We start from the raw sequence: 13,359 nt of genomic DNA, 5'->3' as shown, positions 1-13,359 counted from the left end.
ATATGTACATTACAAAGTGTGGATGGTAGCTGGAAGCTCATGATACATGTAGGCAGGCAGGCAGGCAGCATATGCAGTGATGATGTTCTTACAGAAACATACATTAGTCAGATGTATGTTACCAAAAAGTGTGCACAAACTGGATTGAGGTGTGCAAAACACTGCAATAGCCTAACTACTCTGAAACTACTTTTAATAATTTAATAATTTCTCCTCCCTAATACCTACACATTTAATTAATGGCATCAAAACTCGAAGACAATTAAACCAAATGTGAAGTTTCTGTGCCAAATTGTGTGTTGAGGTAAGCTGTTTAAAGAAATAAATTAAAAAAATGTCTAAAACCAGAGATAAATTGCCTCACTTTTTAGAATATCCTCTATGGCTCCAAGCTGTCCTGTTAAATTGGAACCAACTGATGTTATCAACTTTCATGATTTTACCTCATAATTCTGTCAACATCTGATATATGTCAAACTTCAGCTCCCAGCACTAAATGATTATATGAGAATCTCAGCTTGCATTTTTAAAAGTTTCTAGCCTTCATGGTTGCAAATCAAAGCTACAAAACATTACCCATAAAGGCTCAAAAAAAAAAGAGAATGTAAATCTTATTGTTTTGTAAAATATCACGATTTTGGCAGGCCAACTCATGCTTTTAAAACATTTGAGGTTGGTAATACTGCAAACTTACCTGTCTGGAACCCTCCTACACCCCACTGTTCCCAAAAGCCTTGTGAAATTTCATTCAAACTCTCCAGAAAAACTTTATGCTGGATTAAATTCATGTCTGTGAAATTTCAAGCAGAAAAGTTTCAGCCTAGCAAATGTAACGGGAGTGTCAAAATCCATCTTATAATCAGGGATCCTGGAAATCCGTTTGCCATGGGAAAAAAACACAGAATTTGTGCTTTTACAGAAAATCTGGCAGGACTTGGGCTAACAGCCACGGCCAGCAGGGCTCCCGCTGTCAGATTTAATTTTAATTGTGGAAAAACATGGATTTTTCTGGGAGTTTCTAATTGGAGAATTTTGTGTGTGTGGTGGAGGAGAGGGGGGTGTTAATCACAGGAAACTAGAATCCATGCTTATAATAGAAGGTTTGCCCCAACCTTAACTGGGGCAGACTGTTTCTATTACTTGAGTATTACCTAACACAACTATAATAAACTACTCTGTGGGAAAACAGTGGGTTGTAGAGTTGTTCATTAAGAGGTGAGCTGAGACATAAGTACAGATACAGTGCCAAGTCCCTGTCTGCAAGGGAGGCTCCCTCAGTTTGGCTCCATCTTAAATTAGTGTTTAAAGACTCGCTTTCTGGAGATGAAGGCTTTTGCTGTTTCTTTTATAACCTTGGGGTTGAACTAATCGATTTGATGGATGTTCAATAGATAAGAAAGAAGAGAGTCTGCATATCTGTAAATGTTTTACAGTAAAACAACAGATTTCCCACTTCTGTTTCTTTTGTCTTCTCTCTGAAGAAATAGTTTGTCTTCTCTATTTAAAAAATAGATTTTTCTGTAAATAATAATGATATATGATGAAATATCTAAAATCTCACTAATTTTTTGAAGTCTCCTTTACAAAACTGTTCCCATTTTAAACATTCTTGACTGAGCAGGGTCCCAGTTTATTTCATTGGGAGAGAAAGGGACACATTAAAGGCCTGGGTTTTTATTTCTCTAGGCAAACTGGAAAATGTCTCACCTGTCTCCCATAACCTGTTCTACTTACTTGGGATAGCAAGCTCTCAGAATCCATGCCAACATTTATAAATACAGTATATAACCTATAGTTTTGGTGGAGCTGACAAAAATTTCAAAACCCATCTAAGGGTACTTATAACTTTCTGAAAAATATTGCCCTCTGGGCTAAAATTGCTCATGGTTGTTTAGACTATTAAGATGACACTTTTTTTTTTTTAAATAAGTTTGTTAATTTTTGTTGTCATTCTTTAAATACTAATCCTTGTGTTGTTTTTATGAATTATTAGTATTACAGTAGCCAGTAGAGATCCCAATCAATATCAGCGTGGGCAGTGGGTGAACCTCTCCTTCAGGGAGGCTAGCCCCACGCCCCATTCCTTCAGCACAAGGTCACGCCCCATGCAGCCAGAGCCCTGAGTCCCCCTCCAAGTCCGGAGAAGCTCCGGGCCAGTTGGAACCCCGAGCTGCTCCCTCCCCCAACAACCAGAGGAGCCCCCAGCAACCCTAGCTGGCCAACCGAGCCCCAGCCCGAGCAGCCCCAGTGGGGCCAAAGCAGGCCCAGGGCAGGAGCAGCCCCAGCCCAGAGCTCCATGGCAGCAGCTGCAGTCAGGGACGGCAGAGCTTTCCCTGTCCTATTATACCCACCACCCATGAACGCTAGAGACTGTACATACACAAAGTAAGAGACAGTCCAGGCTCTGATGAACTTACAAACTAAATAGGCAAGACAGAGTGGGAGGAAGGGAGTTTCATCCTCTCCATTTCACAGGGGCACAGAGAGACTAACCAACATTCCAACGCCATAAAGAAAGTCTGTAACTGAGCTGAGAATTGGATCCAGATCCCTTGAGACTCAGTCCAGTGCTTAAAATCCCCAGAGGAGCATTATTCCTCTGTTTTCACTGGTTCTGATTCCGCCCCCCCCCCACACACACACACTTTTCTTGCTCTTGCATAACTCAAAAATATTTTTAAAAATCCAACTTAGAAACACAGGATTTGCCTGCTGGAACAGGAAATCTCTTCTGCTAGTCTGCTTCTGGAAGTGGTGAAGAGTCCAGTCCTGCTCACAGTGAAGTCAATGGAACTCTCTTCATCTATTGAAATGGAAGCAGGACTAGGTCTCATAGATAACCTGATGTTTTAGAAAAAAACTCAATAAAGTGGCAAGGATGGATACATCACAATGCATCCAAGCAATTAAGTAATTCTGTGTATAGGAAAGAAATTCTATCCTGACCCACCCTCAACAATTATCTTACATCCTGAAGCTTAAGAAGCGATTAACTCTCTTACCTTGCATCATTAATGTTAATACACAATGTAGCGGAATACGGAAAACAATCAAGAATAGCTAGAAGTGTTGCTTGAATGATGAGGATTAATTCTTTGTGGGAATAATGAAATCTGGCAGGATAATCCTCATAAATGGAATATCAAAACAGATGGTTAGCAAAGATAGAAAGGGAAGAAGAGGTGGAGGAAAAGCTCTGTATAAGTGCTTATAGAGCCAATAAACGTACAGTTTCACAATGAAGAAGAGCAAGTCATAAAATCACATAGGCAAAGAAAGATATAAAAAATAAAGGAGAAACAACAGCGAGCTTCTGCTACACATAACCAGGACTGGAAAAAAATGAAAAGTTCCTGGACTAGTGCTTATGGTATTAAAAACTACAAGACATCTTATTCCTGTGGATTTTAATACAGCCAAACATGCATGAAAGAGGTTCCAAATCCATGCAGAATCCTACTTTATAATCATGAAGGAAGAGACCTCAATGAGGACAAGCCAGCCAGGATTTACTACTGAATAAAAGAAGATATACTTTGGAAAGGGAGAACAACAGAGAAGCTTGGAACCAATGACTGTGCAGTTACTGAATTCAACATAGTAAAGAATGAGTGCAAGAATATTTGATCTTCACGGAAAGCAAAATTTTAGGAATTATGAAATTAAGGGAATTAGGTGAAATGGGAGGAAGTATTAAAATCCAGCAGTATCAAGGAAGGTCATGACCTAAACTATACCATAATTAAGGCACAAGAGTCTAAAGCTCCTATAAAAAGACTAACGCAAGGAAGAAGCTGAAGTCATGCTTGTCAGAAACCACAGTAGTTTAGAAGCTTCATTAGGAATAAGCTCCAGTTGCAGTCCCACTCATGCAGAGTTTATAAAATTTTCAGTCCCAGCAGCAAGCTTTGCCAGCTCCCCAGAATTGGTGAGTCTCCCTAATAAATGTTGCAGGAGTCCCAGCCCTGATGATTTATTCTCCTTCTGGCAGAGTCTATAAATGCCACCAGCTCACTGAGAGTTCTCAATGGTTTGACTTGCAGCAAAAACACCACCGAAATTAACCACTCTAACCTTCCTACAATACTCAAAGATATCATTTCTTTATTGAAGGTAATAGGAAGAAAAGACTAATTTGGAGATGGTAGAGCAAACCATTTTTGAGGCATGAATTCCAGAAAACATTTTGTAAGTTTTACAAAAATCAATCATTAACTTTTCAAATGTTCATACCTCACAAATATTTTGTCCAACTACCTTTTAGTTTTCTCAAGAAATTCGTCTCTGACAGACAGGTCATACATGAAAGTGTAAGTCAGAATGGTTTTCTGCTGATGAAGTTGGAAGGGTCAAAACCAGACTTACGAGCGAGAGCCAGTCACTACAGTGACTCCATTGTAAAGTACTAAATATGATGTCTCATCGGGTATCATAGAAATTTCTGTTAAGTCTGATCCTCTTTAACATTTTCAATGAGAGAATAAATACCTCATTCACGAAATTTGTAAATTGCAGTAAATTGAGAATTGCAAATATTATCAGCTGAGAGGAGTAATTCAAAGTCACCTGGAAAAATGACCAAATGTGGGAAAGGAACTTGAAATACATCCATCCATTGGGCGGATGAAGCCTGGGGAGCAGTAATGTTGAAAGAAATTGAAGTGATAGTGGACAGCAAATCAGACACGGATTAACATGGCAGCCTGACATGTAAAAGGTATTACCATTTTTGGGCTACATATGTAGTGGCATCAAGTCACAGAGAAGGAGGTAAAAGTGTCACTCTCAAGAGTTCTAAAGTCAGTCGCACTTAGAATACTGCATTCTTTTCTGGACACCTCATTCCGATAAATATATTGACAAACTGAAGGAAGTTTAGAGAAGAGCAGCAAGAGTTATTAGGGAGCCAGAGAGACTGATTCATGAGGAAAGATCAAAAGCACTATATATGTGTAACTTGGCTAAAACATAACTGAGGCAACTATGACAACACTACAAATATTTGAAGGGTGTGAACACCAAGAAGGTAGTGGAATTATTTAGGCTGTCACAAAGGGGTATTAATGAGAGAAAGGGAGCAAAAGTAGGAAAAACTTAATAGGTAAGACTTCTTGATAGTGAGATGAATTCAGCTGTTGAATAGTCTCCTGAGGGATGGGGTGGATGTTTAAAACTAGACTGGAAAAAATGTATGCTAGGGAACAGTGCCGCAACAAGAGGGAGTGGACTGGACAGCTCAATTGTTATTTTCCATCTTTAATCTTTATTATGATTTTTGGTCAAAAAATTATCTAGACCTGTTTCCCTACCGTAAACAACTTCCTTTGATCCAACCCCTCTGGCCCATCCCCATAAAATGCAGTCACTCCTTTCAAGGGGAATTCCTGTGGAGGTGCAATTGCATGGGACTGTGGAAGAACATATGGTTCTATAGAATCATAGAATGTTAGGGTTGGAAGGGACCTCAGGAGGTCTAGTCCAACCCCCTGCTCAAAGCAGGACCAATCTCCAATTTTTTATTCCCCCTGATCCCTAAATGGCCCCCTCAAGGATTGAACTCTCAATCCTGGGTTTAGCATGCTCAAACCATTGAGCTATCCCTCCCTGCACAACGAGCATTTCACCCATAGAATCATAGAATAGAATATCCGGGTTGGAAAGGACCTCAGGAGGTCATTCAGTCCAACCCCCAGCTCAAAGCAGGACCAATCCCCAGACAGATTTTTACCCCAGTTCCCTAAATGGCCCCCTCAAGGATTGAATTTGTAACCCTGGGTTTAGCAGGTCAATGCTCAAATCACTGCTCTACTTCTGAATAACCATTGAGCTACTTCTACATCCTCTACTCTGCCGGAGTAGAAAGACAGGAGAAAACTTCCATTTGCTACACAGAGATGCCCTTGCACAAGAGATCTACTTAGACAGACCACTGCAGAGGCTGGGGGGTGGGGGAGAGGAAATGGGGAGGTACTGCTCTCTGGCACCACCTCCTGCAGAGTCTAGGGATTGCAATACAGAAATCTGAGTGATCGGTAATACACCTTGGAGCTGCATTATCTACTCCCAGGGGAACTCTACACCAAAAAATAAAAAGTTCTGCACACGTTTTAAAATTCTGCATGATTCTGCATATTTTATTTGTCAAAATAACACAATATAATCATGCCAGTTTCAATTATTTTGGTAATTTATTTCAAAATACCTGTCAGCAAGTATGTCTGTAACAATACAGACCAAAAAAATAAATAAAATAAAATTCAGGTAATGTTTTTTTGACAAATAGATTCCTTACTAGGCATATTAATACAGAACATTGAGTACTTCATTTAAACTACAATGCAGAAACGTATTTCGCGCACCTCTCAGAAGCAATGCAAATGCTTGGGGGAGTCAGGGTAACGGAGGAGCTGCGGAAGATGGAAAGAGATTGGGAGTGAACCTTGAGGGTTGTTGGGTGTGGTGGAAGACATATGGAACAGGTTTTTTTGGCGTGGGGAGAGGAGGGATTGTTAGGGAGTTAGAGAGCATCCTTGGCTGACCCCAAGCCTCTCCCATTCAGACACATCTGCCTCATGTGTCCCTGCACCTACCATCCTCATGTGGCCCTACAGACGCCCCTCCCCCATCCCCATGTGCCCTGCAACACCCCTCCCCTTCAGCCTCTGGCTCAGGGATGTCACTCCACTAGCTCTGAGTTCATGTCCCAGTCTGTCCCACCCCACTAGCCCATCTTAGAATCCCAGTCTGTGACCCCCTCCAGCAGCCCTGCGTATCCTACTCTTGTCTGTCCTAACCTGGCTCCATAGGCACGGTGCTGTGATGAACGCAGTTGGCTGCTGGCTGTTCTGGTGCCACAGCTGTTTCTGGTGGGTGAACGGCAGAACTGCAGCACTTCTTGGGCTTGCAAGCAGTTTCTCAAAATGTAGGCTGCTTTTGAAGACAAGCAGACTTCTGGAAAGGTTAAGATACAGAAACCATGTTCTAACAGTTACATACAAAGGGGTTGAATTAGAGCAGATTGCAGTAGCTCAGCAAGCTGGTACCATTTCATGGAGACTACCATCTTGTGCAGGAGTGGCACCAGGGTTTTTGGCGCCCTAGGCGCAAGGCCGGCTCACCTGTCCCGCAGCTCCAGTGGACCTCCTGCAGGCGTTCGTGCGGACGGTCCGCTGGTCCCGTGGTACCGGTGGGCCTGCCGCAGGCATGCCTGCGGATGCTTCACCGGAGCCGCGGGACCAGCGGACCGTCCGCAGGCATGCCTGCGGGAGGTCCACTGGAGCAGTCTGCCGCCCTCCCAAATCCTGGCGCCCTAGGTGACCACCTAAGTCACCTAAATGGAAGCGCCGGCCCTGATCTTGTGCTATATATTTAAACTTGCAATAAAAAAAATAGAAGCAGCAAAGAGTCCTGTGGCACCTTATAGACTAACAGATGAAAGCTCATGCTTCAAAGCGTCTGTTAGTCTATAAGGTGACACAGGATTCTTTGCTGTTTTTACAGATCCAGACTAACACGGCTACCCTTCTGATGATAAAAAAAATAAAGCCTTTAGTTATTGTAGTGGCAAAAATAACATTCAAAATGGGAATTGTGGCCCCATCTACAGTGGTAAGTTTCTGCGCAGTAAAGCTGCTTTCTGCACTGTAACTCCTGAGGTTACTGCCAAGCCACTTAATGCGCAGAAACTGCACAGCTGCAGTGCTGTAAAAAAACACCCTGACGAGAGGCATAGAGCTTTCTGTGCTGAGGCTACAATTCTGCAGTGCCAGTGTAGACACCGTGGTGATTACAGCACTGCGATTGGCCTCTGGGAGGTGTCCCACAATGCCTGTTCTCACCATCAGTTTGCAGGGGCGGCTCCAGGCCCCAGTACGCCAAACGCATGCTTTGGGTGGCATGCTGCGGGGGTCGCTCTGCCGGTCGGACAGCAGGCAGGGTGCCTTTGGCAGCATGCCTGGAGAGGGTCTGATGGTCCTGCGGCTCCATTGAAGCCATGGGACCTGCGGACCCACTGCAGGCACGCCTGCAGGAGGTCCACCAGAGCCGCGGACCGACGGACCCTCCGCAGGCACGCCTGCAGGAGGTCCACCAGAGCCATGGACAGGCGAGCGGCAGAGCACCCCCCGTGGCATGATACTGTGCTTGGGGCGGTGAAATGTCTAGAGCTGCCCCTGTCGGTTTGAACCCTGCCCTCAGGTGACCAACCATCATCCCCACCCCATATATTCCTTTGCAAATCTGAAAGTCTGCTTCCTGTTTGCTCAGTGATGTGTGCAGTGGTCTCAGCGCATCTTTCCAGGTGGCCATGCCTGCTCCATGCACCAGATAATCCCCTGCTTGGAGCAATGCTGAGCTGCTGGACCTCATCAGCATTTGGGGAGAGGAAGCTGTGCAGTCCCAGCTGCGTTCCAGCCATAGGAATTATGATACCTACGGACAGATTTCACGATGCATGACAGAGAGGGGACATGCCCAGGACACACTGCAGTGTGGAGTTGTCATAAACAGATAGCTAAGGGTTAATGTCTCTTTTACCTGTAAAGGGTTAACAAACAGGGAACCAAACACCTGACCAGAGGACCAATCAGGAAACAAGATACTTTCAAATCTCAAGGGAAGGAAGCCTTTGTTTGTGATTTTTTGGGTTTGGCTTTGTTCTCTCTGGGTCCTGGACGGGACTAGAGGTGAAACCAGGTTTCTGCAATCTCCCTGCTACAGTGTCTTATCTATTCAGAATAGTGAGTAAGTAAAGGCGGTTATAGTCTTTTTAATTGTTTTGCTGTATTTGCAGCTGTGCATCTGGCTGGTGGAGTTTTTATGTGTAGTTTGCTGGAAATATTTTAAATTGTATTTTTCCTGGATAAGACTGTTTATCCATTGGTTATAAGCTAAAAGACCCTGTAATATTTCATCTTGATTAGAGACAATTTTTATATTTTTTTTCTTTCTTTTTTTATTAATAGTTTGCTTTTTAAGACCTGTTTGATTTTTTTTCCTAGTTAAGGCTCAAGGGGATTGAGTCTGTACTCACCAGGGCACTGGTGGGAGGAAGAAGACAGGGGGAAGGGAAAACTTGCTCTCTGTGTTTCTCTCTCTCTCCGGGAGAAGGGTGAGGGGGAGAGAAACCTGATCTCTCTGTATTGTGTTTCAGATAGTTGAAGCACAGTATCTCCTGGTGTACCCAGGCAGGAACGATCTGGGAGGAGGTAAAGAGGCGGGGAAGGGAAGTGGGTTATTTCCCTTTGTTGTGAGACTCAAGGAATCTGAGTCTTGGGGTCCCCAGGGAAGGTTTTGGGGAGACCAGAGTTCATCGGGCACTCAGAGTCCTGATTGGTGGCAGCACTACAGGATCTAAGCTGGTAATTAAGCTTAGAGGATTCATGTTGGTACCCAAATTTTGGACGCTAAGGTTCAGATTTGGGAATTATACCATATGACGGAAGTAAAAGTGAAGGAGTTGCGGAACGTCTACAAGACACAAGAGGCAAACCGCCGCTCCGGTGCTGCGCCCATGAGCTGCCAGTTCTACAAAGAACTGAACACAATACTTGGTGTCGACCCCACTTTCACTGCGAAGGCCTCTGTGGATACTTCATTGGCTCACGTGCCAGTCAAGAATGAACGGAGCCAGGAGGAGGAAATCTTGGACAAAGGGGGGGAGGGGGGAATCCAGAGACAGAGGATGGCTCGGAAGTCAGAGATGCATGCAGTCAGAAGCTCTTTGACTAGGCTCCTCCAGAGTAGAAGTCACAGCAGTCGGATTTTGGCGAAGCGCAAACAGGAGAGGAGGCCCCTGGTAAGTGGATCTGATTTTGAGAATTGCTGAAGTGATTTGTTGGTGGCAGGAGGATTGCAGAAAGCAGGCTTGTCTCCCACCGCATGCTTAGTCTGAGTGGTGGAACATACTGTTGATAGACTCCCTCACTTCACAGGAATCCCCCTCAGATCTCCAGGAAACGCTCATGGAGATACTGGGCCATCTGCTGCCACAGGTTCCTTGGCAGAGCTGCTTTGTTTCTTGCCCCACTAACAGTAAATTTACCGTGCCACTGTGCTGTCATGAGGCTTATCGGGGGGGACCATTGCTACACACAGGTAAGCCGCATAGGGGCCAGGGAGGAAGCCGCAGGCTTGGAGAAGACCCTCCTTTGATTTCCTGCTCACCCTCAGCAGCGAGACATCTTCCATAATGATCACATCCTGTGGAAAATGTGAGGACAGGAATGATTATCAAGTCCCCCCTACAGTGCAGGCTCTCCTCAAGAGCCACGTGCCCAGTGTACAGCAGGGTCCAAGAAGAGTGATTCACCCTGCTCCTGCAGCTACTTACCATTCTGGGGGTCTTGTGGCTCATGTGTGCTTCCCTGGGGTCATCCAGTTAGTGACAGGTGTATGAGTACTGGCTGTGTTTTAAAGCACTGAATCAGTGTTGTGTGTGTTACAAACAACAGTGCACCTGTAAAATGTTGCATTTAAACTTCACAGAGATGACCTCAGGAGCCCAGCCTCCCTTATCGGCAGCAGAATGGCTGCACAGAATTAGAAAGCGGCCACAACGAACTAAGGAGGACTTTCTGCATGAAGTTATGATGCACTCCGCCGATGAGAAACAGGAACTGAAGGAGTGGCAGGACAGTGAGCAGAGGGACCGAAAGGAGAATGCAGCACACCAGAAAGAAGCCACGGAGTGGCTCTTAACAGTTATGGAGTGCCAGGTAGACATGCTCCAGCCTCCAGGTGATACTAGCTCTTTAAACCAAGCAGCTCCATGCCTGCCCCCCCTGCAGCCGCTGTCACAATGCTCTCTCTCATGTACATCGCCAACACAATTATCAACCTCCTGACTCCATCCTCTACCCGCAGCATTCCACTCCTCCCTCCTCACAGTCCAGCAATGTGGACTCCCACTACCCACTGCATTCAACACCCATCCCTCTGCAGTTTGGTCCTGCTGAAGTACAGTACCCACTGCATCGTACTCCAAAGGAGAAGGTTGAGTACGATCCCTGGACATACACAAATCTGTAGCTGTGCCGGGACCCCTCCTCCTCTGGACACCTTCCCTACCCCCATCCCTCTCCCTGCTCATGTATTTTTGTTTGATTCTCTCCTCCGGTTGTTGCTTTCAAACCAACACAATTCTTTTATTAGAAGACAATCTTTATTCTATTAAGTGAAAGCAAAAAGAGCAATGCAAAGCAACATACAGTTATGTTAAGGCCCCTTCTTGCATCATGTGCACCAATCACCTCCTAGCATTACAAGCACCGCAATCCAGAGCATAGCAACAAATATTAGTGGCTTTCAGCCTCAAATTGCTGCCTCAAAGCATCCCTGATCCTTATGGCCCCACGCTGTGCCCCTCTAATAGCCCTGGTCTCTGACTGTTCAAACTCAGCCTCCAGGCGCTGAGCCTCAGCAGTCCAGCCTGAGTGAAGCTTTCACTCTTCCCTTCATAAATATTATGAAGCATACAGCACGCGGCTATAAGCATAGGAATATTGTCATTGGGCATGTCCAGCTTCCCATACAGGCATCTCCAGGGGGCTTTTAAACCACCAAATGCACACTCCACACTCTGCACTTGCTAAACCTGTTGTTGAACCGCTCCTTGCTGCTGTCAAGTTGCCCTGCGTAAGAATTCATAAGCCACGGCATTAAGGGGTAGGCGGGGTCTCCCAGGATCACAATGGGCATTTTGACTTCCTCTACAGTGATCTTCTGGTCTGGGAAGGAAGTCCCTGCTTGCAACTTCCTGAACAAGCCAGTGTTCCGAAAGATGTGTGCATCATGCGTCTTTCTGGACCAGCCTGTGTTATGTCTGTGAAATGCTCACCGTGATCCACAACCGCCTAGAGAAGCATTGAGAAACACCCCTTGCAATTAATGTATTTGGTGGCTAGGTGGTCTGGTGCCAGAATTGGGAAGTGTGTGCTATCTATTGCCCCTCCACAGTTAGAGAAGCCCATTTGTGCAAAGCGATTCACAATGTCACATATGTTGCCCAGAGTCACGGTCTTTCAGAGCAGGATGCGATTAATGGCCTTGCACACTTCCATCAACAGGACTCCAACAATTGACTTTCCCACTCCAAACTGGTTAGCAACCAATTGGTAGCAGTCTGGAGTAGTCAGCTTCCATGGTGCAATTGCCACACACATCTCCAGCAACAGGTCAGCTCTCATTCTTGTGTCCCTATGCCGCAGGGCTGAGTCGAGCTCATCACACAGTCTCATGAATGTGGCTTTCCTCATCCGAAAGTTCTGCTGCCATTGCTCATCATCCCAGACGTGTATCATGATGTGATGTCACCACCTAGTGCTTGTTTCCCAAGCCCAAAAGCAGCGTTCCACTGTGGTCAGCGCCTCCGTGAAAGCCACAAGCAATCTTGTGTCACAGCTATTACACGTGGCAAGATCAATGTCTGGTCTTCTTGAATTTGTAGTTTAAGGAATAACTCCACTGCCACTCATAATGTGTTGGTCAGAGTGAGCAGCATACTGGGCAGCAGTTCAGGATCCATTCCTGCAGCCTGAAAGGACCCAGGATGCCCCGCGACCCCCTCTACCTTCCCACAAGTCTTAGCAGCAAAAAAGAAAGAGGTGCTCTGTGGGATAGCTGCCCAGAGTGCACCACTCCAAATAGCGCTGCAAGTGTGAACACACTATTGCACAGGCAGCTATCAGTGTGAACACACAACAGCAGTTTTCCTTCTACACTCTCTCAGCAGCGCTGTAACTTTGCCAGTGCAGATGTGCCCTGAGGCTAAATCAATCATCAATTTGAAGTCTGAGAGATTTTGCTGTAGGCAATAGCTATAAGAGATGTGAACTTCCCTATCTGTCTAAATGGGGTGTTAAAGCTTCAGCTTAATGAGTATAGGCTAGATGTCAAAATTGTTAACTATTTTCTGGCTGATCAAACTACCAAAAAAAAAAAAAAAAAAAAAAAAAAAAAGGAGGGTGAACACCTTTGGAAGACCTGTGCCAGCTACTGCAGGCAATGTTCCAAGTTGGCAACATTTGACTTATGGTTGGATGACATCTAGAGAATACTAGGAGAGATGGTTGAAAAATGCCTTTCCCCCCCTTTCAGGAAATTTATTTCCCCCCAAAAAACATTCTGTGATTTCAACAAAAACAACCACCTGCCCAAAAAAAACCCCTAAACCCCAACTTAAAACCTTTTGTTTTCTGTTAAAAATGTTCAGTTTTTCAAACACAAACACAAAAACCAAATAAAAATTAAGTTGTTTTTTTTTTTAACTGAAAATGAAATGCTTTTATTAAAAAATTCTGTTTTTCATTTTCAGGCTGAGTGAGACAGACCCTACACCAGTGGTTCTCAACCAGGGGTACC

Source organism: Chelonoidis abingdonii, chromosome 3, assembly GCF_003597395.2.
Source record: "Chelonoidis abingdonii isolate Lonesome George chromosome 3, CheloAbing_2.0, whole genome shotgun sequence".
NCBI lineage: Eukaryota > Metazoa > Chordata > Testudines > Testudinidae > Chelonoidis > Chelonoidis abingdonii.
Note: the sequence above shows the minus strand (reverse complement) of the source record.